We start from the raw sequence: 17,002 nt of genomic DNA, 5'->3' as shown, positions 1-17,002 counted from the left end.
AAAAACTGTTCCATTTCTGACTATTGCCACATCAGGCTGATTTTTGGCTGCTACTGTCATGAAAGCTTCTGTGTCAGTGAGATTCTCTGGCTAGCTGTTGCTGGGCAGCAATCTCCAGAAATCTCCCTGTCCCTGCCAGTTGTTGCCAAGGAAGAAACCATTACCAATTTCTTTTCTTTACTCAACCTGCCTCCATTGCCCATTCTTTAAACATGTGTCCCTATGGTTCCCTTGCCTTGTGCCAACATTTGGGGCAGCAGTCCTTTGCCCCAAACCCCAGCCCAACCTCCTGTTTCTGAATCCCCCATCACTACCTTGGTGCACAGAGCCCAGGTGGTGAGAACTAGGAGGGATAGGAGAAATGAGGGCAACAGCTACCCTTCCACACCCCATCCCGATGACATGGAGAGTCTGGGAAGTGAGGAGGGGGACTGGGTTACTGCCCCATGACATGGAGAATCTGGGTAGTGAATAGGAGGGCTGGTAGGGATGGGGGCATTTTCTGGCTCCTCCAATCTGGTCCCAAACCCTCTGCCATTTGGTAAAGGCTGAAATGTGCCTGAATGGGGTGCAGAGGGAAGGACAAGTTTTTAAAAAATGGCTGGGGCCTGACTGTGGTTTAACCATTCAGGGTGGGATCCAGTGCTTAAAACAGAAACTAAGCAGGACAATCTGAGGAGAATGTGGTGGGAAGGAGGTTGGCAGGGCAAGGAAAGAAAAAAATATTTTTTGATGGCTTATCTGGGCAACAGCTGGCAGTCTCAGGCTTCCACGGTGCTGGCCAGTAGCAGACTCACCAATATGGCACAGGACATAGGATCTTTTTCATCAGTACTACAGTGCATTCAAACTGTCACCTTTGATAGCCCTGTTTGTGGCTACTGCATTTCACCTTATCATTCAGCAACTATTTGAGTATCCCATAGTTATCCAGCCTCCACAAGTGTGGGGCAAAGGCTGCTGTCCAAGACCTCAGTGCCCTTGATCCTTTCTCACCTTGCCCCTTCTTCCCTGAGGCAATCACATCCCTATTGCAAGGGAAAGGGTCCTTCCTGAGAGGCACCTGTTTGCATTCCTACCTGCTCCTCCCCAGTACACCTGGTTGAGGTGCGGCATGCCTAATGGAAAGAACCCGAGCCTGGTAGTCAGCTCTGCCACATGCTTGTTCTGGGGCTTTGGGCAAATCACTTAACTTCTCTGTGCCTCAACTTCCACATCTGCAAAATGAGGATTCAAAACCTGCCCTCTCTCCTACTATGAGCCCCATTTGGTAAAGGAACTGTATCCACCCTGATTAACTTTGATCTACCCCAGCAATTAGAGGAGTACTTGATACACAGTAAGTGCTTAACAAATACCATCATTATTAAGAAGATGTTGCAGGCAGATTGGCACAGTGACCACTGTTTTGGCAGGATCAGTGGGGGCACATGCCCAGCAGCCCACCCTCAGCCACACCTCCAAGCAGTGCTAGCTGCTCCAGGTGTAGGAAACCAGTAATATCTTTGCTGAGACTGCAGATTGGAAGACGGCTTCTCCCATTTAACCAATCAGTAGTTTTTATTGAGCATCTGCTGTGTGCAGGGCATTATTCGAAGCAATTGGGAGAGTACAAGAGGGTTAGTAGACATAATCCCTGTCTTTGAGGAGTTTACAATCCAGCTGGGGAGACTGACACTGAAAGCATTTACAAACAGTAGTGAATATTTACATGACAATGTTTAAGGAGTAGAATATGTAAGTCTTTGTGTACAGAAGTGCTGATGAGGTAGTTGGAGGGCTATAACCTGAAGGTGGGAGGGAGAGAAATTAATCAGCAAATGTTTCCTGGATATGGAATTTCAGTAGGACTGTGAAGAAGAGGTGGGTGGTGGTCTGACAGATTTGAAGGGGGAGGAGTTCCAGGCCAAGGAAAGCAGGAGCAAGAGAGGTCTTTTGCAGAAGAGATGAAAACAAGCCAGTTTGAGATGAACGTAGAGAGGGAGCTATGGTGTAATGGGGAAAGTGGATAAGGAGAAATAAGAGAGCTGACTGAATCCTTAAAGCCACTTATTAGGAATATCTGCTTAATGTGGAGAGGAATGGGTAATCATTGAAGATGTCTGAGAAATGGGGAGAAGTATTCAGAATGACATTCTGGAAAGATGGTCTGGGCAGCGTAGTGAAATATGCACTGGAGAAGGGAAAGACTGGAGGCAGGAAGGCCAGTGAGGAGACTGATACAATAGTCATGTCTAGATATGATCAATTCCTGGGCCTGCGGGATGCCTGTATGGGAGGAAAGGAAGGAGAAGTTCCTGGAAATACTGGGGAGGACAAAACAGAAGGATTTAGTCACAGATTGAATATGGGTGTTGAAAGAGAGGTAGGGCTCAAGGATAATGCCAAGATTGTAGGCTTTTAAGTTGGGGAGGATGGTAGTGGTACCAAATGTGATGGGAAAGTTATGTGAAAGAGTGGATTTGGAAGGGAAGATGAGGAGTTCAATTTTAGACATATTGAGCTTAAGGTGCCAGCTGAACATCCATGTGGAGATGTCCTGGAGGCAAAAGGAAATGTGTGATTGCAGAGGAAGTGTGATGTCCAGCTTGAGAGGTTAAGTCCATTTAACTCCATGTTAGAGACTATATGACAGCCCGTTTTCTCATAATCAGGAGTCAGAATTTTAATAGGCTTTTCCAAATGCTCCATCTGTGCACAATATGGGAGACATTCCCAACTCCAGACCCTCTTCCTCCACCTCCCCCCCCCCCCCCGAAGCTTTTCCTTGTTAACTCAACACTTTCTTTTCCAAATCGTCACAATTCCTTACCCATGCTTTTCCTCCCAACTAAGTGCATCTTAGAAAATAAGCCATTTGAGGCAAGGGACATGTCCCTAAAAGAAGATTAGATGATGAAGTTCATGATGTTGAAAAACCCAAACTGTACCCCTTGCAGATGTCCCATATAGTTTCATGTTGAATAGGTTTGGGGTGGGGGGAACGGGGACAGGTGATGACACCAAACATATGTTGGGGTAGGTGAGCTCTGAAGACATAACTGGTTCAAAAGACTCAATTTGAGATCTTTTTAACCCCACTTGAAGAACCTTCAGTTATGACAGCGACCAAGGCTGAGCAAGGTTGGGAGTCCCATCCAAAGGCTGGGTAAGCAAAAACCATGACTTCACCAACCAAGAAGACAACACACAGAGAGAAGCCACTCCCATGAAGTTGGGACCTTTGACTGACATCAAGAGGTTTAATCCAGGGTTCCCCAACGACTACTCCAAAACCACAGCTCAATCCCGCAGCTTCCAGTGCCTCCCCTATGGCCCTCATTAACTACTTTGTTAGCTTTTCTGAGGACAATCCTCAACTCCTCAACACCCTCCCATCCTCACTTCAATCAATCAATGATATTTATTGAGACCTTACTGTGTACTCTCCCAAAGGGTTGGAGAGAGTACAGTGGAGGAAGTAGATCTCTGCCCTCAAGTCTACATTCTTCTCCTCCCCAGCTGTCTTTCATGAGGAAGGATCCCACTTTTCTATCATATGCATAGCACACTCTCATATATTCAAAATACTTGCTCCCACATTTCCCCATCTCTTACCACTATCTTCAACCTCCCACTCTCTTCTGTTCAATCCCTCTGCCATCGGGGAAGGCCTCCTGGAGAAGATGAGCTTTCTGTAGGGCTTTGTTCCCATTCCTTCCGGACTCCTTGAATGGGTGGATTACATCAGGAACATTCATTTCCTATCAACTCTCTTGTCAATTCCTTGCAATCTGATTTTTGCTCTCTTCTCTAATGAGACCACCTTCTCCAAAGGTCTCCAATAACCTCTTCTGAGCTAAAATTTAAGGGGCTTTGCTTGGTCCTAATCCATCCTAACTTCTTGACTTCCTTTGACATGGTTGACCATTCCCTATTCCTAGAAAATTTCTCTGATCTTGATTTCGCTGATTCAGTACTCTCTTGGTTCTCTTCCTATCTCTCTGGCAATTCCTTCTCTCCTTTAAAATGATGGCATTTGTTTGTGGGCTCTTTGTCATTCCCTCACCTCTTAAGTGCATAAATCCTACAAGCTGTGTTCCGGATTTTCTAGCCAAGTTCTTCAATCACTATCACGGAGAGTTCATCCACTTACATGGATGTAAACTACCACCTTCATTGAGAATGACTATCAGATCTACCCCATCAGCTCCAACCAGTCATCTATTTTACAATCTTGCATTTTTCTATTGCCCCCACAGCCAGTACTTTAAACTCAGGATGGCAAAAAATGGAATTCCTGTTCTTTCCTCCTAAACCTCCTCTAAATTTTCTATCATGGTTAATAGCATGACACAGAAACTCATAAACACAGGATTTAAGGATCCACACCAGCTGCCATATTTTTTTTACCTTTCCATTGCTTCCCTCCCTGCACCCCAGCTTTTATTCTCTACCTCTCCCAACAGACTTTTTCAACTGTACCTTGCTCTCAACTCTGAAATTCACCAACTTTATCTATCCTCATTTTCAGTCCTGTTAAAGTCACTTTCTCTAGGAAGTGGTCCTCATTCAATCAGTAGTATTCACTGAATGTTTACTTGTGTGCAGAGCCCAGTACTAAGCATTTAGCTACTATTAGATGCTAATCCCCAGATCCCTGCTCAAAGCAACCATCGGCTATCCTTAGCACTGAAGAATATACCTGTTCATGTGTTTATTTGCATTGGTTTGTTTTTATCAGTGTTATCTAGATTCCTGTTCTTAATCCCTGCAGTGTAAACAGATTGTTAGCTGCCTGCCTTCCCATTAGCTCACAAGCAGGGGCCCCGCCTTCATCTACTATAGTCTGTTCCCCAGTACCTAGTTCACAGCTCTGCACCCATTCAGCTCTCAGGAAATACTGATACTGAAAATAAATAGGCTCTACCTTTTCTCAACAATCACTTGATCAGAGCCTTGTGCAGATTCCATGAAGGTAAATTTAAGAAAGCACTGAGATCCAATTCACTGCACTGGCATCTTTTTGAGTGACCTATCATTTTTTCCCTCCTCCTTGTCCCTACCAAGATCAGATAACATCCATAGCTACCCCAGAGCTTAGAACAGTGCTTGGAACATAGTAATGCCTAACAAGTACCATAATTTATCATTATTCTTCTTATTATAACACATACCTAATTAAAGGGACCCAGGGTAAACAAGCACCTTTTTTCTTGTTTTAAGGTTAACTTTTAAAACTCACACAAAAACCAGAGTCAAAAGAGAGAGGGAAACACCACACATGTCCAACTCTGTCTCCATTTCGACTGTTTCAAAACAGAACCAAAGATCCTGCTCTGCCAAGAGACAAAGTGAGGTTATTTTGGGAAAATTAACACAATCCAATGTTCCTGAGCCATCCACAAAAGACATTTACCTGAAGCAGCTGTCCATAATTATCAGACATCCTGACATACCCCGCATGGACCCATCTGTCCTAACAGTGAATAGCTTTTGCTAAATGAAAAATCAGGACAGTGTTTAACGAGCTGGAAGGCAGTGTCTCCATAGTTCCGACTGGAAATGCAACTCATCCTTTAAAACACTATATCCCTGGGAGCCAGCTGGTCAATTCAGCTTACTCCACTGCAGGAACTCTATTGTCTTACCTGGGCCAGCAGCCATTTCTCTATTAACAGGGGAAGAGGTTTGTATAAATATTTGAACTTCTCTAAAAGACCAAGGCAGTCATCCCCTATCATATGTAAAAAGTAATCACTCTCTCAACATTTCAGAACACATCAAATATTTGCTCAAACCCGTGGTTTCCATTGAATTCCACCTGGCCTGCTGATGGGGTGGAAGAGCAGTCCTTATCCTCAAACCCCCACCTCACTAGATATGAAAAATGAATTCCCACTTCATAACGAAGTAATTAGCTGGAGTTTCTGTCCACGGATTTTTATTGATTTGCTTTCTGTAAATCGCTTCGTATTCCAACTCATTAGAATGCCCGATGTTCTGGAGCATTTGGAAAATTAAACTATAAATAGAGCTGTGAAACAGCAGTCCTCTGTCAACACTACAAACCCACCCAATTGAAAAAACACACACTGGACTTATTCATATTACTTTCATAGTCAATAGCTACCCTGTGTCTGAGGTTAAATGGACATACCGAGATACTTGATATATTACCTTCCAAGTTCTTCCATTTCATATTTTTTCTTCTCTGCTGTACAGAGCTGGGGGAATGAAGGTATGTGTTTTGGCTGCAAGAAAAAAAACTGCAGGCAATATTCTTTGCCTTTTATAAACGTAAGAGCAGCCAGATCTGCACAGGGCAAACTTAGTTGCGGATGGAACAAATCTTCCAGAATCTACTTGGATCTTAGTGGTGCTAACAATATCTGACTAAGGCTAACATCTGGTTTAGGCTAGGGATTGGTTTGAGAAGGGCTAGTAATATTAGTTTTTATTGCAAATCAGTACAGTGGGCCTCAAGTGCATTGGGTTAATAAGTGCAGGTAGGGAATTTTGGCAGAGTCTGTTTCCCTTTTTTTAATGGTATTTGTTCAGTGCTTACTATGTACCAGGCATTATACTAAACACTGGGGAAGATACACGCTAAACAGGTGTACACAGTCCATGTCCCACATGGGGTTTATAGTCTTAATCCCCATTTAACAGATGAGGAAATTGAGCATAGAGAGGTAAAGTGACTTTTCCAAGGTCACACAGCAGGCAAGTGGCAGAGTTGGAATTAGAACCCATGTCCTTCTGACTCCCAAGCCCGTGCTCTATCCACCAAGCCATGCTGCTTCTCATTCGAGGTTCCTTGTGTGATTCTGGATTAGCCGGGAAGTCCACCCCATTGATGGCTGCTCCCTGGTGTGCTGGCGGCCTGCATTCTTCCCCTCATCCCACTGCCAGTCTGTTACCCAACACGGAAAGAGATCGACTAGATTTAGGCCAATCAGCAAAAGCCTCCAATTGCACCAAGTCCATTTCAATGCAGATAGAGAAGATTTATTCTGGGCAAAGCACTGGACTAAACACTGGGGAGAGTGAAATGGAGTGAGTAGACATGAGTTCTGCCTTCAGGGAACTTCAGTTTTATGGGAAAGACAGATATAGAAATAAATTATAAGTGGGGAGAAGCAAATGAGTGATGAGAAAATAAAAATGATCAGTTCTCTACTGTCCAGAGGTCCTCAGAGCCGCATTACCCTTATAAGCAGCAGAGGGAAGAGCAACTTCCCTCCACAATGTCCCATGAAGACAATGAGTGCTTCAAGCAGCAAATCACTTTGACTGACCACTGACTGGAACTCCCTGGTAGCAAAACTCTTGGGCCCAATCTCTCTACAACCCACTCCACATATGGTCACCAAAGCCCAATTATGCAAGGACACCAATTTACCCTTGATCAAGGTGGGACAGGATGAATGCTTGGATGAACTTTGTAGCAGTTTGGACGGAGAGGAAAGGGCAAATTTTAGTGATGTCTCTTCTTTGGTACCCTGAGAACAGTGTCAAGGGTTAATTGGTGTCCTTGCATAAATTGGGTTTTGGTGAGCATATGTGGAGTGGGTTGTAGAGCTATTGGGCCCATGAGAACAAGTATCTCCAATTCATGTTAATATGATTGTCACATGTAACTAAAGGGAAGAAAGCCCGCAGAAATGTTAGAGTTTTCAAGAGAAGAAAATGATCTGCTCATAAAAGGGAGCACACCACTGCCCTGGAGCATCATGGACGATTCCTAAGTCTCTTCACTTGATATCTAGAGAAAATTTGCCTTATTCAAATAATAGTAGAGTGTCCCCTTGGGATGTAGGGGAATTACTGAAGGTCACTTTTATCAGATTTAAATAAGCTGCTTTCATAATCATGGGGGGATCAAAAAACAAAATGTGCCACTAAAAGCCTTCTCTCTCATTCCTGCAGTAGAAAATTCATATCATTTCTGTCGGGTGAATTGCATACTATTGCCATAATCATCATCATCATCATCATCATCAGAGTAAAAATAACATTTCCTTGAATGTGCATAGCATGTATTCTTCAAAAAACTACTATTAATGAGCATTTGATCAAATCTTAATACCTCTCCTGACTGGAAAATTAGGCATTTTTATTTTTTTAGAAAAATATCAGGAACTATTTTGTTGCCTCGGTTTCTACATACCATATGTTTGAGTTTGGTCTCAAGTCAAAATAATATTTGCTCGTTGTGAAACACGGGTTTTTATTATCCACTGTATTATAAGTAAAACAAATTGCCCAAAGCACCATCCAGGTGTAAGGAATTAGGGCTCCTTTGGATTTGCTGGGAATTTACATGTGAAATCCTCATTAATGCTAATGTGAGTTCTGGAACTATACAAATCTTCCATACATCACGACTAACCCCTGATACCTGGAGGGATTCATTCAACATATTCTATTAATTTCTGAGATTCTCAACTAATTGATTCCCCTTTTCTTCAGGACCAGAAAAAAGAAATATATTTTTTCATTATGGCAACCTCGGCAGCTCTCTTTTCTCCATGACTGAGCCAAGAATGGGAAATATACGTGACTTAACCCTTTTTATTCTTTTCTTCTCAGCTCAACCCTGGGTTCTGCTGAATACCGAGACTGCTCTCTCAAAGGTCACCTATGACCACCTTCTTGCCAAATCCAATGGCTCCTACTCTATCCTAATCCTCCTTGACCTCAGCTACCTTTGACACTATAGACCATCCTCTCCTCCTCCATGCCTTATCTCATCTTGGCTTCACAGACTCCGTCCTCTCCTGGTTCTCCTCTTATCTTTCTGGCAGTTCAGCCTCGGTCTCCTTCACAAACTCCTCCTCTCCCTCCCATCCTCTAACTGTAGGAGTTCCTCAAGGGTCAGTTCTTGGCCCTCTTCTGTTCTCCATCTACACTCACTCCCTTGGTGAACTCATTCGCTGTCATGGCTTCAACTATCATCTCTATGCAGATGAAACACAAATCTACATCTCCGCCCCTGTCCTCTCCTCCTCCCTTCAGGCTCGTATCTCCTCCTGCCTCCAGGACGTCTCTACCTGGATGTCTGCAGGCCACCTAAAACTCAACATGTCCAAAGCTGAGCTCCTCATCTTCCCTCCCAAGCCCTGTCCTCTTCCTGACTTCCCTATCACTGTGGATGGTACGACCATCCTTCCCGTCTCTCAAGCCCGCAACCTTGGTGACATCCTTGACTTAACTTCTCTGTGCTTCAGTGATGACATCCTTGACCTAACTTCTCTGTGCTTCAGTGACCTCATCTGTAAAATGGGGATTAACTGTGCACCTCACGTGGGACAACCTGATTACCCTGTATCTACCCCAGCGCTTAGAACAGTGCTCTGCACATAGTAAGCACTTAACAAATACCAACATTATTATTATTATTGACTCGGCTCTCTCATTCACCCCATACATCCAATCCATCACCAAAACCTGCTGGTCTCATCTTCATAATATAGCCAAGATCCGCCCTTTCCTCTCCACCCAAACAGCTATCTTACTGGTACAGGGTCTTATAATATCCCGGCTGGATTATTGTGTCACCTTCTCTCTGATCTCCCTTCCTCCTGTCCCTCCCTGCTCCAGTCTATTCTTCATTCTTCTGCCCGGCTCATCTTCCTGCAGAAATGCTCTGGACATGTCACTTGCCTTCTTAAAAACCTCCAGTGGTTGCCTATCAACCTCCACACGAAACAAAAACTTCTCACTCTAGGCTTCAAGACTCCCCATCACCTTGCCCCCTCCTACCTCTCCTCCCTTCTCTCTTTCTACTGTCTACCTGTAGGCTCCGCTCCTCTGCCGCCCACCTCCTCACCGTCCCCCGTTCTCGCCTATCCCGCCGTCGACCCCTGGCCCACGTCCTCCTGCTGTCCTGGAATGCCCTCCCTCCTCACCTCCGCAAAACTAATTATCTTCCCCTCTTCAAAGCCCTACTGAGAGCTCACCTCCTCCAAGAGGCCTTCCCAGACTGAGCTTCCCCTTTTCCCTCTGCTCCCTCTGCTGCCTCTCTGCCCCCCCTTCACCTCATCTCAGCTAAACCCCCTTTTCCCCCATCCCTCTGCTCCTCCCCCCTCCCTTCCCCTCCCCTCAGCACTGTGCTTGTCTGTTCATTTGTATATATTTTTATTGCCCTATTTATTTTGTTGAGATGTACATCCCCTTGATTCTATTTATTGCTATTGTTTTTGTCTGTCTCCCCCGATTAGACTGTAAGCCCATCAGTGGGCAGGGATTGTCTCTATCTGTTGCCGAATTGTACATTCCAAGCGCTTAGTATGTGCTCAATAAATATTATTGAATGAATGAATGAATGCCTAGACTGACTCCATGGTTGCGCCCCAGGAGACTAAGCTTTCAAGAGGATCTCCTTTTAATAATCAATGCCATCATTTCCCAGCTCTGCCACTTGTCAGCTGTGTGACTGTGGGCAAGTCACTTAGCTTCTCTGTTCCTCATTTACCTCATCTGTAAAATGGGCATTAAGATTGTGAGCCCCACGTGGGACAACCTGATGACCCTGTATCTACTCCAGTGCTTAGAATAATGCTCTGCACATAGTAAGTGCTTAACAAATGCCAACATTGTTATTGTTGTTACTGTTAAAGGATAGCATTCTTCACCTGTGCTGGGAGGCTGTGCCCAGTTTGCCTCTTCCAGTGTTAGAGAGCCTCAACCCCTTCCCCTAAGAGCACAAGGCTGCCTGAAAGTTTTTGAGTATTTGGCCAGCCCAAAATACAGTGAGTGCCTGGGAAAGTGTTATTCTTAATATAAAAAGCTTCATAATGGTTATCGGACAGTCATCTTCGCTAGATGGAGTAATTCTGAAGTAATCTTGGCTGAAGCCCCTTGCGTATTCCCCTTCACTCTTGGGATCAGCTGAGCAAAACTCAAAGGAGCCTTGGGAATTATAAGGCCAAGTTCTAAGCTTGGTCTCAGAGAAGGGATAAAAGACACTGATCCAAGCAATGATCACCCTTTCAGAAGGGAATGTGGGGAGGAATAAATAGAAACTACTAGAAGCAGTGTGGCCTAACCGAGAGAGCACAGGCCTGGGAGTCACAAGGACCTAGGTTCTAATTCAGCTCTGCCATTTGTCTTCTGTTTGACCTTGGGCAAATCACTTCACCTCTCTGTGAATGAGGGATTAAGACTGTAAGCCCCATGTGGGACAGAGACTGTGTCCAACCTGATTACCTGTACCTACCTCAGCACTTAGAACAGTGCTTGGCACACAGTAAGCACTTAACAAATACATAATTATTATTATCATTACCTGGCTCTGATCACAAGGATTGGCAGAGAGAGAAGGACTAAAGGGGTAAGAATAGGAACTGGCCATTCAGCTGTAGGGAATTTTCTGTTGGGAGTTAGTTTTTAAGAATGACCACAGAACGACCCAACCTCTCAGGGTTGCATCTGGAGAGTTTCCAGTACTCTACCAGTCTCGACTACGAAAGGGAGAGTCAAGCAAAGGCATATCCATTCCATTCCTAGGTTGGGCAGTGGCTAGCGAGTGGCAGGCAATCCACTACAAGTCAAAACTCATGTGCTGAGCAGCAACAGCATGGGAGAGAGTCAAAGGTGGAGGCTCAGGTTTACTGCGTGAAAGGAGACAATGGTAAACCACTTCCATATTTTTACCAAGAAAACTTCCTGGATACATTACCAGAATGATTGCAGATGGAGATGGGGTGCTCTGGGAGAGATGTGTCCATGGTGTCACTATGGGTTGGACACAACTCGACAGCGTAAGACAACAGCAACAACATAGAACAAGCCAATGGATGCAGGGCCAATCTTCTTTGCCCTCTCCACTGCCCACATGGGAAAGATGGAAGAAACCCAGATTCCCAGATTCGCACTGGGACTTGTGGAACTTGTCTTTGCAAGCTTGTTATCTGTCCAGCATTCGAGCAGCACAGAGCAAAAAGAGGCATTTGCTCTTGGGGAGAGGAATGGGAAGAGAATGGGGGTGGTTTCACTGGGTTGTACTTTCCTCTGCCAACACCCTAAAATTTTGAAAGGTGATATAATTCCAGCTACGTTTACTGGTACATGATGCTCTCAAACAGCTGGTCATCAGTCAGTTTGGGCATAATGGTCACTAATGAGCTAGGAATTGGAGTTTTAGGCAACCCTCCATGGAGAAGGTGCTGAATGATAAAGTGAAACGTGCTGAAGGTGATAACCTATGGCTTCACAGAAAAAATGTTCTTTTTGGCAAGGGATAATCAGATAAAGGAGATCTAGATGGGTTTGACTGAGATGATCTTATGAGGGTAAAGGAATTTCACTGTTTCATAAATTTTCAAAATTTTCAAAAGCATAATTAGAGCTTCCAGTTAGAACAAAAGTGAACCTTACCAGTTGAAGTTAAAGCAATGCATTAGCCTATGCAGTGCCAGTTCATATACAGCCCAGCCCAGAAAATGCCTGATGATTCCATTATGAGACTATGCTCCCCAAAGATCAGTCTACAAGAAGTAAAATTCCAGCACTATTGTAGCAAGTAAATGCAAAAAAATGTTTCTAAAATGAAATTAAATGTTAAAAATTATAGAATCCATTCTCTCTTCAGAGAGGATAGCTGAAATATTTGTCCCCAGGAGCTTCCATGATACACTATCCATTACATAAAAACTGTATTTTATCTCATCTATTATGCTAGACAGGTCAAAAGGCTTTTAGCAAACCTCAAATACCAAAGAGCTTCCATTTTTTGTCAATTAAATTATTTTCAAAATAGCATCCATATTGCTGAGTTTTCCTGTATTTGGAAAAGTTAACAAGCAACCATCTGGTTCTTTTGGACTTAGGGGTGACTGGATTGCACACAGACATGGAATTTTCATAGATAATAGTAAATATGGGCATAAATTTAAACAGAATTGGGAATACCTGAAAAGACAAGGCTAAATCCATAGTTATTTTTCCTCATCCCCTATAAAAAATGATTAAGAGCTGGCAAACCCAACCGTCTTCTTGCATATTCTGTTAATTTATCTCCTCCAGTTTGGCTTTTTTAATAGAAGGTAACAATGGAAGCATGAAAATTATCATTATGGGTAAACTTTGAATCTGGAACTCTAACAGTGATTAGGTTAATGAGTAACCCTGGAAGAGAAACAAAGAAACAGCACCACTATTTTGGATGTCAAAAACAGAACATATCTTCCCACCCATACCTTGTCCTCCCTCTGACTTTCCCATGAATGCAGACGACACCATCATCCTTCCTGTCTCACAAACTCATAAGCTAGGCATTATCCATGACTCCTCTCTCTCATTCAACCCACATACACAATCCACCACTAAATCCTGTCGTTCCCACCTTCACAACATTGCTAAAACCCACCCTTTCCTCTCCATCCAAACTGCTATAGCACTTTAATAAAATCATACACCCTATCCTGCCTGGATTACTGCATCAACCTTCTTGTTGACAACCCAGCCTCCTGTCTCGCCCCACCCTAGTCCATACTTCACTCTGCTCCCCGGATCATTTTTCTTCAAAAACATTCAGAAGGTGTCACCCCGCTCCTCAAAAAACTCCAGTGGTTGCCCAACCACTTCTGCATGAAACAAAAACTCCTCACCATTGGTTTTAAACCACTTAATCACCTTGTCCCTTCCTATTTCACCACACTACTCTCCTCCACAATCCAGCCCACACACTTTGCTCCTCTGGTACTAACCTTCTCACTGTAACTTGATCTCATCTATGTCACCGAAGGCCTCACGCCCATGTCCTGCCTCTGGCTTGCAAAACAATCCCTCCTCTAATCAGGTAGACTTTTACTTTCCCCCCACTTCAAAGCCTTATTGAAGGCACATCTCCAAGAAGCCTTCCCTAACTAAGCCCTCCTTTCCTCTTCTCCCACTTCCTTCTGTATCAGTCCTGACTTGCTCTCTTTATTCATTCCGGCTCCAAGTCCCACAGCACTTATATATATATAAGTATACTGTAATTTATTCATTTATATTAAAATCTATCTCCCTCTCTTGACTGTAGGTTCACTGTGGACAGGGAATGTGTTTGTTTATTGTTTTACTGCATTCTCCCAAGTGCTTAGTACAGAGCTCTGCACACAGTAAGCACTCAATAAATATGACTGTCAGTGAAAGAACCATGTTCCTAGAACACACAGACATATACGTTTAACAAATAACATTAAAAAAAATCGATGAAGCTGGGATTAAAATCCAGGTCTCCTGATTCCCAGTCTTGTGCTGTTTTCACAATATCATCTTCAGAGCATCCAAATATATGTGGTCAAAGAAAAGGAAAGACTTCTCCCCTTGATTATATTAACTACTAATAGCACAGTTGCTAATAAGGGGCACTCCCAATTAAGTATTTAGCAAAGCTGCCAAAATGGCAAAATATGTGCTCTCTTCTTCTTGGTTTTGTGCAGCAGCAGTAGAATTTGAGTACCCAATGGGCACAATGCACCCAACTAAATTCTTGGGAAGTACAAAACTGAGAAGCAACACAATTCCTACCCACAAGGCAGCGGGAGCCAGATACGAAAATATTTACAAATAGAGTAATCAAAGTTGGTAACTGAATGTACAAATGAATAACTTGGGTACAAAAAAGCTCATTCATTCAATCGTATTTATTGAGTGTTTACTTTGTGTAGAGCACTGTACTAAGCCCTTGGGAGTGGACAATATAACAATAAACAGAGACATTCCCTGCCCACAAGGAGCTTGGCTGCTAGGTTTGTATGACTTGGGGTGCTGGGAACGAATTGGGAAGGTCTGTTAGAGGAAGTGAGAATTCAGCATGGCTTAGAATGTACTCAGTTGGATATGAGGAGGGAGGAAAGAAATTCCAGGCCAAAAGAGCAGCATGGGTGAGGGAATGAAGGCAGGAGAGACTAGAGCAAGGAACGGTTAGACAGAGAGCTTCAGAGGAGTGAAGAGCATAAATGGGGGAATAGCAGGTGAAAAAGACACATAGATAAGAGACTACAAGTTGGTGAACAGCCTTTAAGCCTTCAAAACTCCTGCTTTTGCTTGATGTTTAAGGAAATGGAAAAGTATTGACAGTTTTTGAGGAAGGTCAACGATTGTGAGCAGAATGCGGTTTTAGGAAGACGATCCAGGCTGAGGAATTTCATTCAAACTAAAGAGGGTAGATGATGGAGGCCTGTCAGACTGCCTGGCTGAGGGCAAGAGGGTCCAGTGCCTGAACCTGACAGGGAAGCAGAGAACTCTGCTGGACTGGAGAACCAGACTTTCTAACCACCAATAGGGAGCAGGTGTGAAGTTCTTGGTTGATGAGAGACACAGCAAGCCTGTGGAAGGTTTTGAGGAGTGGAAAGATAGGGGCCAAGGACTGTTCCAAGAATCATTCAATCGATGGTATTTATTGAGTTCTTACTAAGCACTTGGGAGAGCGCAGAGCGCAATGTAGTATTGTTTGTTGATAGACACAGTCTCTGCCCACAAGGCACTTAAAGACAGGGGAGAAATTTACAGGACATGATCTGTGCAGCAGCATGCAGTAGAGAATGGAGCGGGGGAGAGGCTGGAGGCAGAGAGACCAGCAAAAAAGCCTGTAATAGCCTAGCCATAATATGACTAGAGCTTGGACCAAAGTGACATTTTTTTGGATGGAGAGAAAGATACAGATCTGGGGGATATATTATGTAAGAACTACCAGCAGGATTTCACAGTGGATTGAATGTGATCATTGAGAAGCAGCAAGACATCTAGAATGACACCTTGATTTTGGACTTTGAGGTCAGGAAGGATGGTGATGTTATAGAAGGAAATGGTAAAGTTAGGAGAAGGGGGTTTGGGAAGGAGGTGAGTAGGTCCATTCTAGACATACTGAGTTTGAGGTGTCAGCAGTACATGCAGGAAATGTCTTAGGCAAGAGGAGATGCAGGATGGTAGATTAGTGGAGAATTCAGGGCTAGAAAGGAAGATTTGGGAGCCATCCACATAGAGATGGTAGCTCAAGACATATAAACCTTTGAGCTTCTCGAGAAAATGAATGTAGTTGAGAGGACTATATGACCCAGAACAGAGCATTCTGAAAAACTGACAAAGAAGAGGTTGAGAGACAGAAATGGAACCAGCAAAAGGAACTAACTTAGAGTAAACTAACAGACCGGTCATTAACCAGTGACCTTGGTGACTAGTGATTAAAGACTCTATAAGGGCTAACCCACCCAATACTTTAAATAAAAAAGTAACAGTGAAAACTTATTTCTAACTAGGTAGAGATCACCTACAGGGATCAACCTGATATAAAGACAGTAACAAAATAGCTAGTGGTCTCAGTTTTTCTCCATAGGAATTTTTTTTGCCTAGCAGCAGTTTCTCAATGTTTGTCATTTCTCATTAGTACCAGAGTATAAACATTCCCAGATGTTCCAAAAATGGGGGCTCTTTTGAATCTGATATTATGCACTATGCCAGCAGTATTTTTGGAGATCTAATTTCAAGTGGGAAGGTAAAAAATGGAATAAAGTCTGGTGGTTCTCAAACTAATAATGAATGCAAACACTTGTTCCTGTTACTCATTGAAAGACACAGACTAAACATCTGTACAGGGCACTTAGCCCTCCATAAACAGCCAAGGATCACAACAATTAAAGCCATCTTAAAACTGGCAGTTCCTACTGCATCTGGCACAGAATCAAATGCAAAATCTCCAACCTCTCCTGGCCACCACATTAGCACTGGCTCCAGACCAAACCACCGTGGCATTTTCAGGAAGGGGAGAGGGAAGAGAAAGCCCCTGTAATTGAACGTACAACAAACTTCCAGCTGAGCAATTTAGAGCAGCAACAAAGCATCCTGAAGGACTACGAAGAATTATCCTGTCCGTGTTGCTGAACTGGGTGAGATCTAGCTCATGAGCAGCGATGTGAACCACAGCCCAGCCCACAGACACAATCACCCTCTCTCCCTCCTCTGACATGCTTTATTGGCATTCACTTCCTTTCGATCAGGATCAGGCTCTGGAGTAGAACTAAGACTATTA

Source organism: Ornithorhynchus anatinus, chromosome 6 (genome assembly GCF_004115215.2).
Source record: "Ornithorhynchus anatinus isolate Pmale09 chromosome 6, mOrnAna1.pri.v4, whole genome shotgun sequence".
Classification (NCBI taxonomy): domain Eukaryota; kingdom Metazoa; phylum Chordata; class Mammalia; order Monotremata; family Ornithorhynchidae; genus Ornithorhynchus; species Ornithorhynchus anatinus.
This window is presented reverse-complemented; position numbering follows the sequence as displayed.